At 37.7% G+C, this 15,578-nt stretch overlaps 1 protein-coding gene across 1 annotated transcript in view; it reads left to right on the plus strand.

Moving 5' to 3' along the window:
- The window catches only part of clstn2a (calsyntenin 2a), a 307,786-nt gene that overhangs the window by 262,817 nt on the left and 29,391 nt on the right, over positions 1 to 15,578 (plus strand). The gene's annotated exons all lie outside the window — the stretch shown is intronic.

A 15,578-nucleotide genomic window follows, 5' to 3' on the forward strand; every position in this document is an offset into this window, starting at 1 on the left:
ATGGCGTAAATTAACGTCCAAACTACTGGGGTGATGCCCTAGCACTTTCGGTGCACAGTAGGGTTGGGTGCTGTTCACATTTTAACCGGTACAGGTACCTGAAATTTCGGTACTTTAGGGATGTTTACATCAATAACTGTAAAGAACCTGTAAGTCATTTATAGAAGTGTTATTGACATTATGCCAGAGCTGCCCTGGTCACTGTCTGCCATTGTCCGTGATGTTTGTATACTGTAATATTTAATAGTAAAAAGTAGGCTACTAGGTACTTAAAGGTGAACTATTTAGGATTTTTGCAGTAAAATATCCAGAAACCACTAGGCCAGTGTTATATATTTTGTTCAGTTGAGTACTTAGAATATCCCAAATGTTTTCAACTATTTGTAAATCGTGAGAAAATTGCTATTTTAACCAAGGAACCGGGACGTGTGAGCTATGCGTGTGAGGGAGTCGCCTGTCGATTGCGTCATATCTGCGTCACCCTCGGTCTCCGGTTTTATTCAGTGAAACACTTTACTCTCACTGCATTGTGAACAAGTGTCATAGCAGCCGCCGAGCGAACGTCATAACTTCCTTTTCAACACACTCAGATATATCTAATACGATAAACAGAGTTGCGTTACCTCAAACTCATGACTGGAAAAGAGGAAGTGGCGCCGGCAACCGTGTCATAATAAAAGTCCCGCCAGCGACTATGCCATAATAACAGTCCCGCTCTTCAATCGCTCCTGCGGCCTTGCTCAGCTCCACAACACTCGGTCCTGCTCTGCTTCAGACTACAGTAATGTTAATAAACGCATCCATGAACATGATTTCTGCCCGAGTCCTATCCTGACTGTTTCCCACCGGCTGTGAGGTGAAGACCACATGTCCCGAGATTCTGCGCTCAAACGTGCCGTCATCAAACTACGCCTTTGTTTTGAACAGGCGACCTCTAGTGGACGGAAAAGTTACATAGTGTAGCTTTAATTTAAATCATAAAAAGAACCATATCAGTATTTTTTCTTTTTTATTTAATTTCTATGAAAAAATTTCCCACAAATTATGTGTTGTGTATTTTCTGGTAATCAAATGAAGACATAAGACATTCATTTAATTTATCTTTTAAAATTAAAACATGAAGAATTTTTTTTATTTATTACTTAAAAAATAGTTTTTAAAATGTATTATTATCACATTAGTGTTAGTATTATTATTACATTGAGACGTATCTAAATTCTACTGTATAACAGTAATGTATTTAATGTATTTTTTTTGACGGGTTCCCGTGAAGACCTTTGAGTTTCTGTGTGTTTATGACATGACGGTATTTTTTCTCAAATGAAATGCTCATAAAGTGACTCTCAGTGGCTCTGGAGATGACGTCCGTACGTTCATGTCCTCTATGAGATGGCAGAGATGGAAACATGCGACCGTCACGCGCCATTCTGAGTGTGTGTGTTTGAGGTAAACCGTGTCTACAGCTTGGTATTCACAGACACTAGTATATTTCACTAGATGCATTCTCATGTACCGAAATTTGGTATCGATTGATTTAATGTGAATCGGTACTCGGTAATACCGACATAATACGGTCCGTGCCCTTAAAAGTACAGAGTTCGGTACCCAACCCTAGTGCACAGTGTTTTTTTTTGTTGTAAAATAGTATACTGAGATTTTCTGTAAGCTCACAGTTGATGTTGGATATTTCCAACATTGCATTTTTCACTATGAAATGCAAACACATCTTGCTATTACACTTGTTGAGTGTACTCACAGATATAACAAAGCTACTTGAGTTGCTCTGCAATTACATTAAATTTAGCTGGCTTATGGTTTTGGATACTTTCTGGTTAAATTGTCTAAATCGTTTAAATTAGAGTTAGTTAAATTAGTTGTCATTAGTAGACTAGTACATGTGAGAAGTGAGGTAATTTGCTATTGTCCTCTCACTCTTTTTGTTTATACCTGCATGTCTTTATTTCCACTCACAAAAAAATAGTGTGCCTTTTTACATGGTACTGGAGAAGAAGGGAAATGTAATTGTCACTCTTTATTGTGCCTTGGGCTTATATTTCAGTAAATTGATTTGACTTAGGTTTATATCTCATTTGCGGTTTGATTCTGACAGGGGAAGTTGTCTTTTGTTGCGGTTATGTGACAAAAAGTTAAATCTCATTAGAAGACTATTTCTCTTGAAGTATTACTCTGGTGACCCGTGTTGGCAAGTAACTACTGTAACTAAAATGAGAAAAGCTACTAACTTTACTACAGTGTTCAATAGTGCACGTGTGAATCCGTGTAACCAACTTGAACCCTTTACGAATTCTGCATGGGGAAATATTTAGCATTCACGCAAAGTTCCTGTTCGCTTAGATTCCTATTGAAAAGATTGGATTTTCCTAAATTCCCAAATTTGCCTCATGACAAGGATATAATGCTTAAAAAATAAAGTCAATAAATCCAAAACAAAGCATTGTCCTCTTTCTTTGTGTTCTTTTCTCGCTTATTCTTACCAAACACTCTCTCCCTGCTGCGAATTATCATTTGTGTTTGCCCAGAGTCCTACCCTCCGTCCACATATACGTGAGGAGCCACTTACACTACACAGCACAGCCAATATCACGGCCCACTGCAGATCTTAAACCTGCTCTGCTAGATCAGTCACCAATCTCTCCCATATCATCCTGGCCAAAGAACTGTCATTTGTGTGGTTGCAATCAGCAAATTGCAGTGTTTGTCTTCTACTTGTCACAGCGTATAGGCCACAGAGGCTAGACCTTCATTTGATAGTGGGTGGTTAAAAGTGTCTCTTTTATTGACTTTCTCAGTTAGAGGTGCAGCATCTAATTTAATTCTATAGGGATGTCCCAGTCAGGTATATAGCGCCTGGCTGAGCTCCATCTGTCGTGGTGAATAACGGCTGTGCGAGTGTATCCGTGCACAGGTGTCTCGAAGATCTCCTTATGGTTCCAATAGTAGCATTCCTGGTTCCTGTGATGAGGAGGCAGGTGTGTGGATAACAGTGCCAAGCATGTGCTAGTCGGCACAGCAACAAACTTCCCTAATCAATTACCCAGAATGCCCTTAGCTGACTTGCATGAGGGCAATGGGAACAGCAGTACTGCTATCTGAAGATCTTCTGCACTCTATGAGCTTTATCTCTGTCTACCGATTTGCAAATGTTACTAGTAATCGATTATGAGATGCATATCTACATCTCCGAATAAGAGAGGAGAGAAAAAGCACTTCTTCACTTTTATTTTTGCCATTCCGTATATAGAACAAATCATCCCTCCCACAAGGCCATTTGAGCGAGGAGATGATGGAACAGATAAAGCAGAATCTAAAATTAGCCTAATCTGCTGTTCAATCAAGGAAATAATGAAACCTTGAATTGCACTTCCCAAGTTGGCTCACAGTTAGAGTCCCTGGACTCCTTGATTAAATGCCACCTCTGAAAAGTTTTTTGCGGTAGCCATTTATTCTTTCAAAATTTCTCGACCGCCTCTCTCTTTTTGACAAATGATATGGCGGCATTCCAGAAGGAGTGAGAGAGCGTTATAATATGCTGTGAGACTGTTCGTTAGAGGTAGACATGGGTGAAATAACAAAGGCGTGATAATATGTAATATATTACATCCTTTTGACAATAAACAAGATGTCTTGATATTTATTTTCCCTCAAATGAGTGCATTTTTTTCCCAGTATTGATGTGTTGACCTATAGAAACAAGAAATCATAAATCAATAATTTGCTTTGCTATGTGGTATCAGGGGAGGGAAATTTCCCATTTCTAGAGAGCATTTTATTGCAAAAAACTGGGGGATACGCCCATGCTAGGTGATTCATTATATTTTTTGATCTGTTTTCACAGATAAAAACTGCTTTTTTTGTCTTCATCAGTGTTAATTTCGTTGACAAATAATGTCAACAATCTTTTTTCACTGACGAAAATGAGATGATAACTAAATAAAAACTAGTGTTGGATGACAAAAACTATGACGAGAACTTACTGTCATTTTCGTCAACAAATAAAAACAAGACGAAAATGTCAGAGAGGGACGATTAGGGAAGAGATCCAGTCAGAACTGATGTCCTGTGTAACAGATGCGCACATTTGATTTAAACGTGCTGATCTAACGGCGGGAAAACACGGCGCTGTTGCACGTTCTACAGGTTCACATATCCCCAATACAGCGCTCCGGGGGTGCGTTTCCCAAAACCATAGTTGCTAACCTGTTAGCAACTTAGGTCGTTGGCAATGGGAAATTGCATTGCAACCACCAAAGTTGCTAACTTAGTTAGCAACTATGGTTTTGGGAAACGCACCCCAGAGCGGTTCACAATCAATGAATAGCGCACATTTATGCCAGGCAATTGTTTATGAACTAATGCTGATGAATAATGACAATGTTTACTTTACGATGTTTATATAGTTATATGTTTTAGACGGTTGTAACAATGCATATTTTATCTCCTGAACTTTAATGAGCATCCTGCAACTGCAATAGTAAGGAGCATACGTTTCAAAATAAGAGTCCCGTTGTAATTCGAGCTTGTTTTTAATTAAAAGTCACGCATAATATATTCGTTTTTGCTTGCACAATAAACTGTATTTAATTTAGTTCCCATTTAATTAATAGTCAGGAGGAAAGACCAGTATTTGACACATATTCAATAAAGTATCAGGGTTATAATAGTTAACTAAAACCATTAAAAAAAAATCTTCATTACTTGAAATTAAATAAATGTTAACTGAAATTAAAAATAAATAAATAAATAAACAAACTTATTTGAAGCTTTAGCTTAACCTGATATGGCCTACTAACTAAAACAGAAATACAAAGTTATAAAAACTATATAGATGTTTTTAAAAAACAAACAAAAAAGTGAATTGAGCTCTCTTTCATGTATTTTTTATGTCAAAAACAAAATGATGTCAGTTCAAGTGACAGTCGGTTATGTAATGCTTAAATGCTTAATGTATTACAATTTAACTAAACTCATTAGATTTTAGGAGACTAAATCTACTGTAGATTTAGTCGACTAAAACTAGACTAAAACTAAAAACAATTCAGGTGACTAAAATATGACTAAAACTAAATGGCATTTTAGTCAAAAGACTATGACTAAAAGTAAATCAAAATTTGCTGTCAAAATAAAAGGAACTGTATGTAAGAAATGTATTTCAATTAATCATAAAATGGCCCTGATATGTCACTAGACATTAAGAAATCATGTTCATTTCAAATACTTATATCACTGACAACGGTTGTCCGGCCAAGATATTGTCATTTTAAAAGTGAAGTTGCAGCCCTCAACTGATGTTGATGTTGACATGTTGTGTTTTGGCCTGAAGCGCCACCCTCCACCTGTCTACCAATCACGAAGTCAGTAGTGTTTCTGAATTCGGGTTGCCCGCTCTGCTCTAGTTACCACAGCTGCAGCTACAAACTTTTTGGATAAACAATGTCTAACTTTACGAAACCTAAACCACCTCGTTATGAATCAGAAAAACGTTGTGACAGTGTCCGAAATAAAACAAGGATTTGAGATGCCTTTGAAAGATAGAGACGGCTGAAAACGGAGAATAATTTGAAGACTGATGCCAACGTTGCTAATTTTCTCCTGGACAGGTAAGGTTCATCTATGTTTGGCTAACTTGTACTTAATGTAAATGGACATTTCAAATATTCATGACAGTCGAACAAAGATATGCATGTTCGTGCAAAGTAACGTTAGGTTAGCGCAGATGGAGGAGGTGGGTCATTGAATTGAAAAGGTAACGTTAAGGAATTGTTTGGTAAATAAAAACGGCGAGTCGTCATTGCTAACATTAGTAATGCATTGTCAGAGCCCGTTTCTCTGTCATTATGCTGGGACGCTGAGGAAAACAACATTAGCACGCCTATTAGCACTGTGTAAACGTATTTGAGACAGTAGCCTAACGTTACCTCAGTAAAAATGATTCCTCATTCGTTCTTCGCATATATAGTGGACAAAACATGCTGCAAGTTGACCTGTATGACCATTGCTAATATTATTTAGCTTTGCTCTAATTTTACTATAGTATTTTTTCATGTGGGAATGTACTGTCACATACGAGCGTTCATATTTACGATTATATTTGGCAAATGGCCATTAGTACATTTTTGCGATTCATAATTACTTCACAAAACATCGCTCTTGAAGCATAAACATAATTAACAGAAAGAAAAAAAACTTACTGTGTACGACTCGTCACTTGCCATTGAAAGCTCCGTGTAGCAGCCTACGTTCCTGCTGGATCCTGCAGCCTATCTGGCAACCTCGAGTCAGGGGGAGGGGGAGAGGGGATACACCACTCAACAGTAATTTGAAAGTGATTGCAGTACCAGTTTTGGCCTCAGTCCTACATACAGCTCCTTTAACACTGGTCGACATTTAGGAATACACTAAGGCCCAATCCCATTTCTACCTCTTAGCCCTTCCCATTGGCGTAGGAACCGGAGGGGGGGGGATACGAGGGGGACGAGAATCTGATTGGCAGAGAGAAGTTAACATTACACTAGGAACATACAAATACGTTACCGGTGCGCACCAGCTTTGAAATGGATTACGACTCAACTTTGTATGAGGTAAATTATACCGCGTTCCAGGCAACCCGTAACCCGTGTTTTTCCAACCTTCTACCCGTGAAAGTGCACTGGAACGGCAGTCAAACCCGTGACTTCCCACCCGTGAACTCGTACTAGATCGATGTACTCCCAGTTACGAGTTCTGACGTCACATAGCCCGCGAAGCAACAATGGCAGCCCCCATGGACGCGGTGTTTATGAAAGTCATACATTAAAAAACAAATATAAGGTACTGCTCTAACGTTATTTATCAGCAAATGTTATGCATTATCAGCAGCTTTTCTAGTGTTAGCTAGTTTTCAGGCCATTGAGTGCAAGAATAAATGAATAACAAATACATTTCCAAATATACAAATAACGTAAAATAAAAGGTATAACAGCTTCTCTTGCCTAATGCGCCATTTTTTCTCCTCCGTTTCCCGCAAATAAGCAAGGAGTAAGCAATTTTGGCGATAGAAATGATTGTAAATGAGCATAACCCCTGTACGGTTCACCATTCTTTGTTTACATCTAGCTACTGCTCCAGGCAGTTGCCGTGACTTTGCCTGGAACGCTACAAAGTTGTGAGTCGTGGTTTGAAGTCGTAACTTACGGGCTCAAAAACCTGCCTGGAACGCAGCATTAGTCTCAGTCAAGCGGCTGAAATTACAGGGTTCCCGCGGGGTCTCAAAAATGTCTAAAATTATTATTTTTTTTAAATGTCTTAAAAACGGCCAGATTTCCATCCGAGGTCTTAAATTTCATTCAGTTAGGTCTAAAAAAAAAAAGTTTTATCCTTGTTAATTTCCAAAAACGCTGGCCGCAGAAAGTTATTAACTGTACACAGTAGCAAAGTGGTCTCGAATCATAGATTACAAAGCCGAGCTCTAGATTGTTTGCTATGCCGCCCTCAGAGCGTTCGTTCGGTGTGTTGTAGTTCTTTCTGGGCGATATTGGTGTTGGTACACATATGCGGTGATAAAACCTCAAATCCTGTGATGAAGGCAATTACCTGCCCGCAAAATACGTCTACGTTTAATAACGTTGAATTTTTTTGGACAGAATGAGGCAGACAAGCATTGTTTTATATTATTCTATACAGTGATAAAGTCTGCACTCAATCACCACTGCACACCTTATTATTATGAAAATAGTGAAGGCTTGAAGAACTCAAATACATCATATCTTGATGCAGTCGTGTTTATTGTCTTGTTTATTTCATCAGTCAAAGCATTTCTATCTTCTGTTTATCCTACATCGCTAGCTTCACACATTAGGGCTAACGATTACTTCTCTGAGGCAAATGTGGAGTTTCTGCTCGAGGGCGCTCTCTGGCTTCCAGTATGAATTAAACGTTTGGGTAACAAATAAGAAAAATAATACTTATCTATAAATAAATCTATATGACAATCCATGTTTTTCTCCAATGTACAGTTTTTTCCCCCACAGTGGATGCATAAGAGGCTCGTATTGCATAATTAATACATAGACTTTAAGAAATTGATATCACAGATAAAAAGCACAGAATTTCATTTATTTTTTACATTAAATCCTTAGACCTTTCTAATGATTTTTAGTCATATGCTGTCTGCATATTAACAGGTAACCCAGTAGTTTTCTGTAAAATATAAATGTTATTATTATTAATATTATTATATTGTTTATGTATTCTTAAATACTCTATTAAATTTTTTTTAAATAATGAAAATGTTATTGTAATAGTAATATTTCTAATTTTGTTAAATATTTGTATTTATCAAATATTATAATTATTATTAGTCTCATTAATATATAAACATTAATATATAAAATGTTATATGCATACATTTTTCATTTGTAAAAAAAAACAAACAACAACAACAACATTTTAACCAGAATAATCGCAGTTTGGAGTAGCCTGTTCAATCTCTATTAGGCTATTAATATGCTATTTTGTCTATCTATTCTATTGGAGGGCAAGTTTGTTTTAGCCTATTTTCTGCCAACAGAATAAAAGCCTATTAACAAAGATTGCATAATTTTATAGTTAAATGGCAATGGGATTAAAAATTGCAGTTATAATGGGTTCCAATGGGGACATTTTTGTCAAAAAGACGCTGAGAGGAAGTATTTTGTGTACCTAGTGCAAAATTGATTTTTTAAAGGCAATGGGGGTGAAATAAATGAGCACTTACTGCACATTTCAATATGCAGAATGTTGTTTTCCCGTTACATTATCACATGAGCAAAACATACATGTTGTACCATGTCACCATACTGTATGTTACTATTATGGTGGGATGGACGTTGATTCATAGTGGCCAAAATGTCCCCCCCAAAGTCAAAGTCGTTCCTACGCCCCTGGTCCTTCCCTTTCCCCTACCCCTAGGGGTGTCTCGATTCTCTTTTGGCTGGAGTGGTAGGGGTAAGGGTAAGGGCCAGATAGCCCTTCAAACGAAGATTTTTCTGGACCACTCTTTGAATGAAGGGGTATGAGGTTTCCCTCCACAAATACCGTGCTGCTAGAATGTGGGTATGTTGCCACTCGGGATCGATCACTTGCGTGTCGCCTGGCTACCAGTTTCTCCGTAGCTTGCTAAACGCACTATTTGAGTGATGTGAACACAGATTAATAATAGTTAAAAATTATATATCTGGTCATCCTTCATAACGCAGTCGATATTTACATCACATATTGTCTGTAAAGTCTTGCGTTACCAAGGCAACGGCTGACTTGACATATAACGTATGAACATTATCGCAGCACCACAGTAGATAACGAAACCATATCCGTACTGGCCGGCTCAGATCAGCACAGAATGGAACAGTTAATAAACAAAGAGAACAGTTTGGCCCGTTGGAAAAGTGGTTTCACCAGTCTTGTATGTTCTGTATCATTCTGTATCATCTTAGGAAACCCTGGCTCATAAGTTTTTGAACTGAAAACGAGCACCATTTTATTAAGTCCAAATACAGCGCAAAACTCTGTTGGGAGTGAGTAATTTGTTAAACGTGCTCGCGTCTGATTTCTGTTAGATATAGCCTACGCACTTCATTGCTGTTCATTCTGGTTAAATGTCACAGGACGCTAATAAAAGAAACAGGGTATGATAACATGTAATATATATATTAGTGGTGTCCCATTTCTTAGGGGAATATTTTCACCCCTACGCCTTGGCACTCTGTTTCAAGGGGCAAGGGGAACGGGTAGGTGTAGGGGTAGGGGAAGGCGAAGGGGTATAAAATAGAATTGGGATTGGGCCTAACATTATAGATTAGCCTCAAGACCTGGACTAAAAGCCAAAAGTCTTTTGTAAATTTGATTTTGTTTTTTGTTTTTACTGGGATGTGGGGATGGGGCAGATGACAATGATTTAAATATGTAGACTTAAAACAACGTTAAATCTGAACATATCAAACATATTTTTTTAATACATTTTAATAAATGAAAATTGCCACATGGAGACTTCTGTGACATTTTTTTAATATGATGACACATTCATGGAAATGAATTAACTATGTTTATATAACATCTGTCTTTATGCTTTCGTTACATAATGACTAAACAAAAAGCATTAACATTTTCAAAATTTTTGTCCCCATAAAACGTGTATTAGTAACTTTTAAAAATATGTTTAAAATGATGGCCAGCTCCATGTAACATAAAATGCTAGCATAATATTTTTTTGGAGCGGGTGGCCTCACTGGGGATGCTATGTTGAGATCACATGACCAGCTGAATATGTATCCCTTTATCTTGGTAACCCCCAATTTATTGGCTTGTAAAATAAATCAATTAATACAGCATTTTTAAAATGGTAGATGTAAGATGACTGCCCAGCACACTTTATTTAATACATTTTCTGAGATTATTTATATATGTGTATATCAACCTTTGTTAGAGTCCAGCGTCTCAGTGTATTGCAAACCTAATCTGAGGCAACAGCACAAGCCTTGCGAACACAATGCATTAATGTTGAATGAGGAGAAGGCCTGTACCGCTGCAGCCTGCAAGGCATTTCTCTCCTGCAGCCAACATGACACATTGATGCCTGTGCATGTAGAGAGACGTATAGTTCTAGGTGTGATTTGTGCTCCAGCTCTCGCTTATTGTCACACTCTCATTTATTTGTTTGCTCTGAAGGTCGTGGATGCCGTGTTGACAGGGAAAAAGATTAAAAAAATGTGCAGCAAAAAAAAAAAAAAACCTTGAAGAGCATGCGAAGGATGGGGGTGGAGGAGGAAGCCAAATGTAAGCATGTTTTAATCCTTGGCGGCATGTGCCTTTGTGTGCTGAAACAGCCAAAATCATCTCCTGTCAGGCCAAGATTAATGCTTCATGTGTGTGTTTCATTAGAAGCAAAGCATGCACACTCACACACAGCGCGTGTTCTGCTTGTTCCTCGACGGACATGTAATGAGGACGAGACCGGACAGAGTCTGCAGAGGTTGTCAGTCATCAACGCTCTTGTAAATGTCAGTCGAAAGCATGTTCAATCTGATAAAAATAAAGACGGGTCAAGTGGTCGAATAGCTGGACAAAAATCTAATTTCTTTAGTTTTATTTCTTATTTATTCCTTGTTTTGTTTTTTTAAATATATAATATGAAAGAATGCAATCACTTTTCACATGCAGAGATTTTAAAAATAAACTGTGGCCAGTTTTTTCCCCTAATTTATTGTATTTTTCTTTTTGTTTTTCTGTTTGTTTTTGTTAGGGTCAGATTGACTAAAATGGGTTATTAATTGAATTTGAAGTTAAAGTGCCTCATCATGCTTTTTTAAAGGTCTCTCATTTTGTTGTCGAGGGCTTTAACAATAGGTTTACATGCATTCAAGAAAAAAAAAAACACTGTAATTTCCTCATAATATACATTAACTGTTTTCTCACAGTGTCTGAAATGGCTCAATAAAGGATTCAGTCTCTCTAAACCTTTCCAAGAGCCTGATTGGTCAAATGACCCAGTCTGTTGTGATTGGTTTATTGCTTACATTACAATATCTATTTCATTTTATTTTATCTATTTCATATTATGCAAAGTTGTTAAAAAAATATTTAGGTTCGTGCATGAAGTAAGAATGGAATTGTTGACTAATCATTTCTGGCAGTTCAGAATTGGTTCTGTCTTTTTGGAGCCATTTAATAAACTCCATTTGTCGTGCACTTAGATCTTTGAAATTTTGCTGACCTTTTACATTCACAAGCAGCTATATAACATCTTATGAGAAGCAACATCTGAAAAAGCATAATCTGAGCACTTTAAAATATAAGGTTGAACAAACCATTTTTACAGTGTGCTTTTCTCGGTACTCAAAGTACTTTTACATGGATGGGGGGAATCTCCTCAACCACCACCAATGTACGGCATCCACCTGGATGATGCGACGGCAGCCATATTGTGCCAGAATGCCCACCACACACCAGCCTTTGAATATTGTGGTTTTATTGTTGTTGAAATTCTCACCAATTTCGATACCCCTGTGTCCTGGTCCATCCTGTTGTGCTTCATCTAGTTTGAATGCATCTTTTGTAAATGGCCCTTAAGGAACACATATCTGATATGTAGTTTTGCACATCCTTAGTTTAGACATGTATGTACTTTAGATGCTGAAAGGTAAACTGGTTAATAAATATGGAAATGCCCGTCTCCAGAATTTGATGAACAATCTACATATGCCCATGGCTTTTTGCACAGAATTACGTAGCAATTAACAAGCTTTGAGTGTTGTCCACGTGTTTACACACTCCAGGCTATTCGTTTTCATACTCTGAACAGAAGCCCAGTTTTTTGAGAGACGTTGCATGAGCTGTTTAATTAACCAGCGCTAATGCTGCTGTTTTCATGCCTCACCGACACTGGACGTTGCTTTGGCTTTTTAAATTGCATGAGCTTATTTTTGCATTTTTATTTCTGGAGTCTTTCTTTTATGGGTAAGCTACACATAATTATAATTTCTGCTCTCTTTTTGTAATACAGGCATTTCATCCTACAACCTAAATCTTTAGTTAAAACAGTCAATCGCATTGTAAAATGGGTGTTAATGCGTACAACAAGGGTTAAATATTATATTGTGTTAATATTATATTATATATAACTTTCAGTACACCTAAGTGAGGTATGAGGTAAACATGACCAAAGGAAGAAAAAATGAAGACAACTTTGCATAATTGTTAGTGCAAGGGGTTTTAATCCCAAGTTCGTTTAAGGAAATGTATTTTTATTGACAGTTTTAGTTTATAATACCCGAGGATGCCTCTTTTGGTCCTGGCTTTCAAACGATTGCCTAAATGAGAAAATATGGCACTGAATGGCACTTGTTGAGTATGTGTGTGTGTGTGTGTGTATCAGTTGTGTGCACGTTTGTGACATTGGAAAGGGCAGAAAAAGGTTAGACTGAGTAAGATTGCCGCAGAAAGAAGGGAGAAGTAAGGAGCTTTTTGAAGAGTCCAGTGAGATGGAGATAAAGAGAATATCTATTCTAGAAAAGGTGAGATAAGAGAAAGAGAGGAATAGAGGTGTGGAGTGAGATCTGTCCCCAGAGGCAGCGGTTAGATGGAGAGAGAGAGAGAGAGAGAGAGAGAGAGAGCGAGAGAGCTTCTCTCTGGAGACCTGGGCTCATCTCTCCATTAACTCCCCTCTGCAGTAGCTCAGCAACATCCACCCAGGCATCTTCAGTTCCATATGGTGCTCTCCATGACAGCACAAGAGCATGTGGAGTATGCATTACCATGTTTACTTCACGATACTAGCAAATTATCATAATGTCATTATGGGTGCTCTGATAATCCCCATTTTTTTGCCTGTAAGCGTGAACAGGTGGCAGAAATATTCATTGATTTTTCCAGGTGTCATTCATTTTTATTTCTTAGGGTCCACTCACACAGGGCGTATTCTTGCACCACAAAAGGAAATAAAATGTCTCAAGAAAAAGCGAATTTGTTTTTAACTTGGCATCTTAATGTGACACTGATGTAAAAACATAAATAAGACAAATGTCCTGTATTCGGGTGTGTACACGACAGGTGAACCACTAATATTTTATGTAATAGGTGGAATAATATTTACGTTGTCATTTGTGGTCCGGGTGCAGGTCGGGAATCAATAGGTACGGGCAGACTACAGGTCCAATAGCCAAGACTATTTCAACTCAATTCGGTACCCCCTGATAGACAGCTGCTTTCAAACGTTCCCATGTTTAATTGTGTTCTCGCTCTGTAGTCAGGGCCGTCAAAGGTTTCTAATTACAACGCGATTTGCAGCGTTGAGCATTTAAGCCAACCGAGCTGCAACTGAAGTGATTGACAGCTTTAGTCATTAATTACTCACCCTCATGTCGTTTGACACCCGTAAGACCTCCGTTCATATATATAATATCTGAGCAAATAAAATATATTTAATGCATTCACAGCTATAATATTTAACCCAACTATGATGACTTCCGCTCTGAGAAACCCGGAAATGTGAAAACGGTCTATTAAATAGAGTAAATATTATACGTACTTGGCGTGCTGTACGGGGGAGGGCTTCGGGCGGGCTCGGAATTTTTGCCTGAACCCAGAGTATCCCCCCGTGACAGAGATAGTCTAAAACTAGACTGTATTGTATTATGGATTGTGTTGACGTCCAATAAGAGTTTATTAAAATCAAAGTGAGGAGATGGGGTGGTGGAGGGATGCTAAAATGAAAGCGGTCAACGAAAGAGGGTAAATCTGCTGTATATATACACCTTATCGTTGATTTAATCGAAATTTGTTAATAAAACATCACTTATTTCCATGTTGGGCTGTGTGTCTATTTTTCTTCAATGCATCAACTCAGAATACCTAATGTTGGTTTGATTGCTTGTTGTTACATGTGAAAATATGAAGAGTTCAGATGCAAAAGCCTCTAAAAGCCACTTCGGTCCAAAACGAGATAACGATAACGAGTGAATGCTCTCCGGTTATAGTATATGTTCATAAAATTCTTTCACTTCAAACCCACTAAATCCCAGCCTCAACCCATTCAGAAGTACCAGTACTTAGGTAGAAACCTATGCATAGAAGCCTGACAAAAATGCTTATTTTAAAGAAAAACATCTGACGGACTTAGAGGCTTTTGCATCTTAAGTCTTCATATGTTAACTGTGTAAATGCTAGAAAAAATAAATAATGAAGTGTTGAGGAACTTTAAACGACTCTGATTTGTTTACATTGATATACTGTATAAAGTGATTGGATGTTTTTCATACTAAAATCGTTGTTCCTATAATTAGCGTCTGCTCATAATTATACCTAATTAATTTAATAGGACATATGACAAATGATGAATAGTATAGCTAATGAAGGCAAATTAAGTTACATTTCAGTTTCATTAAGCACATGTAAACTGTACTGAAAACCTCATGTGGATTAAATTAAGCTATAGAAGCACAGATATTGTTCAGATAAAAACACAAACCAGATGAACTCACTGGAAATGTTTCTTCTATATTGAACAGTGTGTCCTATTTCTAGTTTGTCGTTTGGAGTGACCCAAACCGAATTCTGGGGAAGATTTACTTTGAATTTTAACTAGTGTGGATAAGTCATGATGGATCATTCAAGTAGTTGATTAGAGGTTGGTTTGTTTATCAAAGTAGCATTTATTAATTTGATTATTTTAAGATTATTTTAGATGATGTTTCAGATGACCTTTAGGGTCCTATCATACACCCAGCACAATGTGAAGCGCATACACACTCTGCTTATTACACACACAGGGACGCGCAGCAGCACACAAACATTTTTAAATATTACAAATAAAAGGATTCCTCTCTGGAGAAGCATTCAGTCTTTCCGCTCGCAAATTTCGCCATGTAAATAGCGAATCCACCATGGTGCAAGCACGGATATTTTAAAGGGAATGGGAGATGAGAATCTGATTGGTTTATTGCACGTTACACGCCAAGCACACCCATGGCTCATTAAGAGACTAGGTACAACCCTTTTGGACCATGCGCCTGGCGCATCAACCATTTTTTCCGTTGTTACACTAGCAA

This window comes from Gobio gobio (genome assembly GCF_949357685.1).
Source record: "Gobio gobio genome assembly, chromosome: 6".
NCBI lineage: Eukaryota > Metazoa > Chordata > Actinopteri > Cypriniformes > Gobionidae > Gobio > Gobio gobio.